We start from the raw sequence: 10,145 nt of genomic DNA on the forward strand, positions 1-10,145 counted from the left end.
GGGATGAAAGCTGCTGGACCTTTACGGTTTGGGGATAACTGTTTTTTAGCAATTACTTCCTGATTTTGGAATAGTTGCTGACTTTATGGCTTGGTTCACAGAGTCTACTATTTGGCAGCTAGGTGTCGTTAGAGATTTGGCAGCTAGGTGTGGTTACAGAGTGTGGGGGTACCATCATTCTTTCTAAAATCAGACGGCTAGAATAGCAAGTCTACAGTGTGACAGATCCCTGTGGACTGATAGCAGTTTAGAGGTTATGGAGGCATTAGTGACTATATATTTACTAAAACAATTCTCTAAGTTTCTCACTATCCCGAGTGAGGTAAGCCAGACCCAAAAAGAGGAACATGGGATGTACTCACTCATATTTGGTTTCTAGCCATAAATAAAGGACATTGAACCTATAATTCATGATCCTAGAGAAGCTAAATAAGAAGGTGAACCCAAAGAAAAACATATAGGCATCCTCCTGAATATTAACCTTCATCAGGCGATGAAAGGAGACAGAGACAGAGACCCACATTGGAGCACCAGACTGAAATCTCAAGGTCCAAATCAGGAGCAGAAGGAGAGAGAGCACGAGCAAGGAACTCAGGACCGGGAGGGGTGCACTCACACACTGAGACAATGGGGATGTTGTATCGGGAACTCACCAAGGCCATCTGGCCTGGGTCTGAAAAAGCATGGGATAAAACCTGACTCGCTGAACATAGCGGACAATGAGGACTGCTGAGAACTCAAGAACAATGGCAATGGGTTTTTGATCCTACTGCACGTACTGGCTTTGTGGGAGCCTAGGCAGTTTGGATGCTCACCTTACTAGACCTGGATGGAGGTGGGTGGTCCTTGGACTTCCCACAGGTCAGGGAACCCTGATTGCTCTTAGGGCTGACTAGAGAGGGGGGCTTGATTGGGGGAGGGGGAGGGAAATGGGAGGCGGTGGCAGGGAGGAGGCAGAAATCTTTAATAAATAAATAAATTTAAAAAAATTCTCTAAGTTTCTTTTGGAACGGGGTGGGTTGAAGAGAAACTTAGACCAATATTATACATAAAATTTAAAAAGCCATTTCCCCTAGAGAGGAGCCATACCCTGAGATCCCCTGTAAGTTTGTGGCAGTACTCTGTATACTGAAGTGGAGAATGTCAAGCTATCTCCACAATACTAACTTGTCCTAAGAAGGAGGTGACATTAATTTGGGTCTGTTAGAATGCTCTAACACATACACATGTGGTGCCTGAGTCAGGCGAGATCTGGCATGGTTGGAGGTCGGAGTTACTCTCAAGGGTAGGCCCTGGAGGGGGGTGTGAGAAGTGTGGGTTATGAGTGCAGATGGTGCTTGCCTTCCTCTATCCAAGATGGTAGGCTATGGAAGCTGCTCATGTTGGTCTCATCCACAAAGACAGCAGTGTGAACATTCCTGCAGTAGGGCTATACCACGCTCTCTATCAACAATTCTTGCCTTCCGAAGCATTTCTTGGAACGGGATCTTGATTTATTACTCACCATGTATCTCCCCAGCTCACTATCAGAAATTCACTTTTTATTTTTTTTAAATTTTCTTTGTGGATTCCACATCATGCATCCTAATCCCACTCATTTCCTTCTTCCCTCGCTTCCACCCTTACAACCTCCACACCAAAATAAAAATTTTAAAGCAATAAAAAATCCCTCTGCATGGAAGTTATAGTGTGGCCCAGTGAGTAACACAGTATCCCCTTTAGTCCGTGCATCTTTACTTGTTACTGTTCATCACAATGAGTCATTGGTCTGATTTGAGGTCTCTGGTTTTTGTTACACCCCAAATACTGGGCCCTCACTGGGACTCCTCTTGGATATTGTATTGTTACCTTGTGTAATCCTGTAGCTTTGGATCTGCAGATCTGGCAGCTTCGCATGCTCCAGCAGTTCATAGATGAGGTGGGTGTTGGGGTGGGCTACCCTGTAGTCCTGGTTCTGGGCCTGGGTGGTAGCTGGGTCGGTCAGTCTCCCTTATTGTCACTACCCAGGTGAGCTCTCCAGCCCTCCTGCTCTCTCACCCTTGGGTCCAGGTCACCCACACTCACACCACCATGGTCAATCCTACTGTTCTGCCCAGGTGAGGTTAAAGGCCAGTTCTTTCATTCTTATGCCCCTGAGGTTGGTTCTCCCACCTGTAGCAGGTGGCAAGAGAGGGCATGTTTCCCTTACCCTTGCCATCCCATGGCATACCAGGGCAGGGGCAGGGGCAGGGGCAGGAGCAGCTCTCCACCTACAGGCCCCAGCTCACCTGTGCTCTTGCCAAGAGGGTCAGCTGCCTAGGTGAGATGTAGGTGTACTCTTCCTAGTGCTGCTGCAGCTGAGGGCCAGGGCCAGTTCTCCCACGCTCATGACCTCAGGGCCAGCTCTCTTACCCACCATAGGTGGTGAGGGGTTGGGAAGGGGGCACAATGGTTCGCCCTCACCCTCTCCATCATATGGCAGATGGTAGGTCCAGATCTCTCATGCACATTCGTGGTGCAGGATCACCTGTGCCTCCATCAATGGGGTTAGCTCTACTATGCTGCCCCAGTTAGGTTCAGGGCCTACCTTCTCGAGTGCTACAGTCATTGAGGGGCAAGATCAACTCTCCCGCCCTCATGAATGACCCTGGGACCAGTTTTTCAGCCTGTAGTAGATGGCAAGGGGTGAGGGCTGAGGAGCAGGCAGGCGTATCTACCTCAACCATGCCACCAAGTGACAGATAGTAGGGCTAGGTCTCCCACTATTGCATAGTCAAGGCCTGCTGACCCACACTGTGGCCGGCAGGGACGGTTCTACTGTGCTTCCCTGGAGAGGGGGCCTGCTTAAGCCAACTAATTGTAGCCCTGCGCTCACTGTTTTTGGTGGTAACAGGAACTACGGACATCAACAAAGGCCACAGCTGCAGTAGGACCACTGACCTAGGCATAGCTGCTGATGAGAGCACCATGGCTCCAGGCAGCAGTTCAGGTCACTTAGCACAACATGGACCCAGCAGGCAGGGTGGTCTTTGAATACCAATATAGTCCCAGGTGTGGGCTCAGCAGAAGTCCACTCTTGATCGTGGTTTCGGTAGGGCCAGAAGCCATCACACAGCAGACAGTGTAGATCAGGCATATGTTGCCTAGGTTCAGGTTTTGGATCATGATGATCATAAAGATGCATAAGTATACTGAAGGCAGAAGTCCACAGACCCTGCAACTGCACAGCTGGACCAGATGATACCCCAAGCAATGAGTCCTTCTCCAAAGACATACTCCCAACACTCTTCAAGCTGTGCAGCACAATGTTTCACTCTACTCCACCCAGAGGCTGGCAACACACTGGTGTATATATTTGACATGGATATTTGGATGGTTAATAATCCCCTTCTTTTCATATTGAAACACTGCCATGTAATAGCAGTAAGAAGTATATAGAGTATGTGTATATGATTATCACTATGTGTTCTGTCAACTCCAAGGCCTTAGTGGTGGCTACAAATCTGGCCTATTGACTGAATGTTCCTAGAGACAGAAGATTGTTCTCCATGTTTTCTTTCAAGGCTGAGCAGTGAAAGCTGTTTCAGAAGCACTTATCTTATCCTTGGTCCTGGATGCCCTGAACACACTCTTCCTGAACTGCATCTCCCTCTTCTCCCACACACTGTAACTGCGTTAGCACTGGAGGTGGCTTTGCCCTGATATATACATAGTACAAAGATAATACCTATGCAGCTGCTAGATACGATCAAGATAATGACAGTAGACTGAAGATTGCCAGTCCAAACCAGATGGTAGGAAAGGTGGCCTGCAGAACACCCCAGGGTTACCAATGATATGATCATCACAGTAGATAATATTGAGTTCAAGATGGACTTCTTCACATATACCAGAACCAGAAGAACAGGTGTCTGGGCAGAGTTGCACCATGGCCACTGTGAAGACTGGCTGTGAGGATCTCAGATTTTCTGTTAGTAACTATCCATAAAATATGCTGGTAGATATCCATAAAAACTTGGGTGACATTTGGGATGATCCCATAATCCCCAAGGTCAACAGAGCACAGGGCCTTTCCACTATTTAAAAGAAATCTATTTTTGACAGATTACCATGAGTAGATTTTGGGAGGCTGCTAGCCAGTGGTGTGCACCTTGGATGTCACCAGGTTCAGTGTTCAGTAGGTGTCCTTCAGGCAAGCTTGTCGAGTTGTAGACTGCCCAGTCCTTCAGGTCCTCAGTTTTCTGCTGCTCTAATCCTCCAAATCAATGCAATTTCTACTTCTCCAATATTGCTCATATTGAGCAGTTAAAACTTGTCTTAGGATTACTATTGCTGTGATGAAACACCATGACCAAAAAGCAAGTTAGGGAGGAAAGGGTTCATTTGGCTTATACTTCCATATCACTGTTGATTACTGAAGGAAGTTAGGACAGGAACAAAAACAAGGCAGGAACCTCGAGATAGGAGCTGATGCAGAAGCCATAGAGGGGTGCTGTTTACTGACTTTCTCTTCATGGCTTGCTCAGTCTGCTTTCTTATAGAACCTAGGACCTTCAGCCCAAGGACAGCACCACCCACAATGGCCTGGGATCTCCCCCATCATTTACTTATTAAGAAAATGCCCTACAGCCTCACCTATACCCCCATCTTATGGAGGCATTTTCTCAGTTGAGGTTCCTTCCTTTCAAATGACTATAGTTTGTATTAAGTTGACATTAAAGTAGTCAGTACAAAACTGTTTTGATATTTTATTTATTTTATGTTTATGAGTGTTTGTCTGACTATTATCTCTGTACCACATCACCCATGAAGGTCAAAAGATATCCTCAGATTCCCTGGGACTGGAGTTACTACCAGGTGTGAGCCACCAAGTGGATGCTGAGAATTGAACCCATGTCCCCTGGAAGAGTAGCTAGGACTCTTAACAACTTATCCACCTTCCAGCCTTTATTAAGTAGTTTAAATTAATTTTTATATAAAACGGATTCATGGTTTTCCTCTTTGGGTATTATACCACAAACAATATATTGAAGTATGAAGAAATAAGCTATAAAAGGAAAACATATATCTTCTCTACTCACTCCTCTTTGCTCATTTTGTTCTTCTGCTTCGTTTTACCTGTTTGCCTAGGGAAAGGAAGGTTCTTCAACTTTACCCATAGTAAGAAGTAAAACAGTATGCTTTTACAATCTTTTGAAAAATCAGGTGGCAGTAATTATACTAAATGGTTTTTTGTTAATATGATACAACAAAGAGTTACAGAGGAATTGGGACTCAATTAAAAGATTCATCCATTAGATTGCCTGCAGGCAAGTTATAGGTCATTTTCTTGATTAATGATTGAGAGTGCCTAGCACCTCTGTGGGCAGTGTGAATCCTGGGCTTCTGGTCCTGGCTGGTTTAAAAAAGCAGTTTGAGCAAGCCATGGGGAGCAGACCAGAAAGTAGTGTTTTTTTCATGGCTTCTGCTTCTGCTTCTTTCAGTGCATGCCTCCAGGTTCCTGCCTTGAGTTCCCGACCTGATATTTTTGATGATGCACTGTGATTCGAAAGAATAAGTGAAACAAACCTTTTGCTTCTCCAGATGCTTTTGGCTATGACATTTTATCACAATAATAAAACCTTAACTAAGACAGTCATGTTTACAGTAAAACACAAAAAGAGAAAAGGTGAATATATGTATATATATATATGTATATATATATGTATATATATAGCCACAGAAACATAAGAATTTTTATAGTTGCTTACTTATTTTACAATTCACAGTTGCTAGCACTTGGACTTAGACAAAGAGGCAAGTATTTTATATTTTTCATGTAGTTTTCATTAAACAATTTCATTTTCACAGGACACAAAAGGCCAGAGAAAGCCACTGCAATATGATTAGATGTGTGTAAATTCGGTTGGCTATCGTAAGTGCCAGCTATCCCAGAGTGTGACGATGAGGCCTACAGGTGCTTCAGTGCCCATTGTATCTGCGAAGCTTCCTGAAGCTGAGTATATAAATTAACCTTTGTGTGTTATTTCCCTGTCTATAAAATGGGGATACTAATTGTGTGGCTATCAGTGGAGGGTCAGTAATATCAGATGTGATAATACCTCTAAACTGTTTAAATGGCACTCCGACTAAGCCAAGCACAAGTGAGGAATGGAAAGGTTTGTGAGAGTCAGAGATTGGCAAGACTTTGTTCTGAGTTGCAATATTTGCCAACAGAACTTTTTTTGCTGAAGGTGTTTCCCATCTTCTTGAGACTCCCTCTATTGTAACGTTTCCTGTAACTAGGAAGAACATTTATGATCCAGTCATCACACAAATGGATCTCCTCACCCACAATCTACAAAGGTAAAATCTTAAATCTAGTTAACACAAAGTTTTTCAAATTGGGTAGCATGGGTAGCACCAAATCCTACAAGGCTAGCTCACTTATTAGGCAGAGCAGCAAGCTCCATCCTGTCTCCAGTTCTGCTTCAAAGCACACTGCACCTCCAGGACACTACTTTAGATCTGCCTTGGCAAGGGAAGCTCATGGGCAGGGGAGTTACCCAAGCCACTATCACCTGCACACCCATCTAGCTGAATACAACTTCCCAAGTAGTACTGCTACTGTCTTCTTCCAGTCAGGAAACACGTCCCAGAGACAACTGTGGAGCAGTGGGTAGCTGTTATTGAAGGTTTCCTGGCAAGGGGATACAGTGCCCTCAAGCCTTCAGAATGGGCACTGGTAATGACATTTTCCACATGCTTAGTGACTGAAAAAATCCTCTATCTTTCTTTCTGCTAAATGACACAGCAGGTGTCCTGAGGGTCTGAGGTTTAAAAATTTTAACTGGTTTTTCTTCATTTATTTTATGTAATAACCACAGTTTTCTCTTTCTTCTCTACTCCCATTCCCTCCCCCACCTCAGATGACTCCTATCTACCCTTCCCTATCCACTCCATTCAGAAAGGGGCAGGCCTCCCATGGGCTTGAATAAAGCCTGGTTTATCAAGTTAAGCCAGTACTGAACTCCTTCCCTTGCATCAAGGTTGGGCAAGGTAATTTAGCATGGGAAACTGGTTTCCAAAAGGCAGCTAAGTGCCAGAGACAGGGTCTGATCTCACTGCTAGGAGTCTTTCAAATAGTCCAAGCCCCCCAGCTGTCCCACACATGCACAGGGCCTAAGCTAGTCCCATGCAGACTCCCTAATGCTACACCTAAAGATTTGAACTAAAAGAAAGTCCCAAAAGGTTGTCTGACAGTGTCAATATGGAGTGTAGGTTTTTGTCAAAGACATCTGTCAGGATAATTTTTTTAGTTTTACTGAAATAAAATCAGTTCCATAAATGTGAAAATTTGAGCAAGAGATGGGTAATAATTAGTAATATCTGTGATTCCACCTATTTTACACAGAGATTTTGGATAAGTGGTATTGAGAAAATAATTCAGGGTCTCACACATATTATCTATTATCTATCACTGTACTGCTGGAACAGTCCCCAAACTGCTTACCTATAGATTTTTTTTTTCAGATAAATTTACCTATAGATTTTTGAAGGTCATCTACCCTGTGGCTTTATTTTTTAAAAATATGTATAGCTTCCTTCAGAAATGTGCACATTTCAAAAATATGTACAAATAAGAATGACAGTGTAGCCACTCAGTGGATCTGAGAGGGGCTCCTTTAGAGGAGTGTACCTGCCATGTTCACATCTCTTTCACTACATATATAAACATACCTACATATGTCAAGTATGTTATTATTTTGACTTAAATAGGTTTACTATGTGTATTATTTTTAAATTTTTATTTGGTTTTTCTTAAGGTGATATAGAAAAGTTCAATTTGTAATAGTTATAAATGTTCTGCTACAATTCTTTTAGATATGATAATTTGAGTACTGCTCCACTTATTGCTTTAAGTTATTAATAACACTGAAATATTACAAATAGAGGTGAAAAGGTATCATCTTGCATATTATATTGCAAACTCTCATGTCATTATTAATTTCAAACATTGACATTCCTAGTCAACACATATAAACATTTCAGCATTTGATGGATATTATTAAATTGTTGTCCAAAGTATCTTAAAACTGGTTACTTTTGCTACACTTGGGTTTCCAGGTTTCTTATATTGTTACCCCCAGTGTGTCAAGCCATAATACATAGATAGACCACTTAAATACAACTTTGAGACAGCAGGGACAAGGTATGAACACTTAGTGCTTTATACACCTGGAGATATTCTGTTTTATTTCTCCTTCTCTGTGTTCCTGGCTTGACTCTACTTCTTCACTTTCGTCTTCAGATTTGCTGTGGCAAAGGAGTGTATCTTCAAACTGAGCAGATTCATCTGCAGCCTGTCAGCTTTGGTGTTTGAAATCATCCTTGCGAGCAGTCGATGCTGGCACCTGTGGGACTTTGACAACAAGGTTGTGCCATTTGTATCCATTGGACTCTGGGAAGCTTATTACCTGCAAGAGTTTAACAAATCTGGGTCTGTGATAAGGAGGCTGGTGACAGCCCTATCAACTCAACATGGACTGTTTCACCTGAACTTCAGTATACACAGACACTGATAGTGTGGGTCGTTTTGATGAAACCTGTAGTCCTTATTTTCAGTGCAGTGGCCATTAAGTTCCGTGGCATGAAAGACCCACATATTAATATGCAGATATGTTTATACAGGATCTCTTCTTTCGTTTTGTGGGTTAGCTGCCTTCGCACATTTGTTTCTGTGAGCTGGAACCATGTTGTAGACCTTTATGGCCAAATCATGTTTGATTTTCCACCCACCTTTCCTGTTAAGAAAGATGCTCTAATAAACACTACCCTGCTGTGATCCCGATAGGGGCCATGTCACTCTTCGGTGTATGTTTTCAAACTGATCATTCAAAAGGTCTGAAGTGAAGGAGAGAGAGCACGAGCAAGGAACTCAGGACCGCGAGGGGTGCACCCACACACTGAGGCAATGGGGATGTTCTATCGGGAACTCACCAAGGCCAGCTGGCCGGGGTCTGAAAAAGCATGGGACAAAACCGGTCTCGCTGAACATAACGGACAATGAGGACTACTGAGAACTGAAGAACAATGGCAATGGGTTCTTGATCCTATTGCACGTAATGGCTTTGTGGGAGCCCAGGTAGTTTGGATGCTCACCTTAATAGACCTGGATGGAGGTGGGTGGTCCTTGAACCTCCCACAGGGCAGGGAAACCTGCTTGGCTCTTTGGGCTGAGGAGGGAGGAAGACTTGATTGGGGGAGGGGGGAATGGGAGGTGGTGGCGGGGAAGAGGCAGAAATCTTTAATAATTAAATAAATTAATTAATTAAAAAAAAGAGACAGATAAAAAAAAGAAAAAGAAAAAAAAAACAAAACAAACAAACAAACAAAAAAGGCCTGAAGTGAGGACTCTGGCATTTGTAACATCTGTCAGAAAACCCCTTTGAGAAATTTCGCATGTGCACACATTGCTAATGCAATTATCAAGTCATTCCGAGTAAAACATCAACCTGGTTTCTGTGGGTATGAGTCAAGCTTGTATTTTCTCCTACTTGTCTTATGTGTTGTTTTCTTTAAAGGCGTTCATATATTAAAGTCTTCCAGCCACAAGCATGTGTTCAGATACTGTCAATGATCTGTGGCAGACAAAAATACTGATGAAACGTAAATAGCATAAACCGAAAGAACTGACGCTAAGGTTTGCAGTTAAACTGAAAAATGACACACAGGAATGCCATCGTGTTTGCAGGTTGGAGGGTTTTAAGTCCTGGAATGTTTTGCATGTGGAGCAGGACTTCTTGCCCTTGGCACTGCTTAACAGATTTTTGGGGGTTTCTTTTGGGTAGGAAGGCCAATCTTTGTATTGAGGATGCTGATTGCCTTCTGTAGTATCTCCTCACTAGTAGTTAGTGGTCAGCTTCTCTCCCCCTGCTTGCAAATGTCTCAAATGCCCAGGAAATCCCAGTGTGCTTTGATGTTAAGAATGGATCACTATGGGAAAGCACTGGGCTTTCTATGGGCATGGTCCAGGTGGGCAGAAGCGCTGCAATGGATATAGGATTAGGAAAAATGCATGTATATCAGTAACACTTCTCTAGTTCCTCTGCGTCCCACATGGAAAGCAAGTGAAAATATCTTCTGACACAATGCAGTGTGTTTGGAGATATGGGATAGGGATGTGG

General features: G+C 43.3%; 1 pseudogene; it reads left to right on the forward strand.

Annotated features, from left to right (window-relative positions):
- Positions 1–6,295: 6,295 nt before the first annotated feature.
- Positions 6,296–8,871, forward strand: LOC130868381 (uncharacterized; annotated as a pseudogene).
- The last annotated feature ends 1,274 nt before the right edge of the window (positions 8,872–10,145 follow it).

Source organism: Chionomys nivalis, chromosome X (assembly GCF_950005125.1).
Source record: "Chionomys nivalis chromosome X, mChiNiv1.1, whole genome shotgun sequence".
Taxonomy (NCBI): domain Eukaryota; kingdom Metazoa; phylum Chordata; class Mammalia; order Rodentia; family Cricetidae; genus Chionomys; species Chionomys nivalis.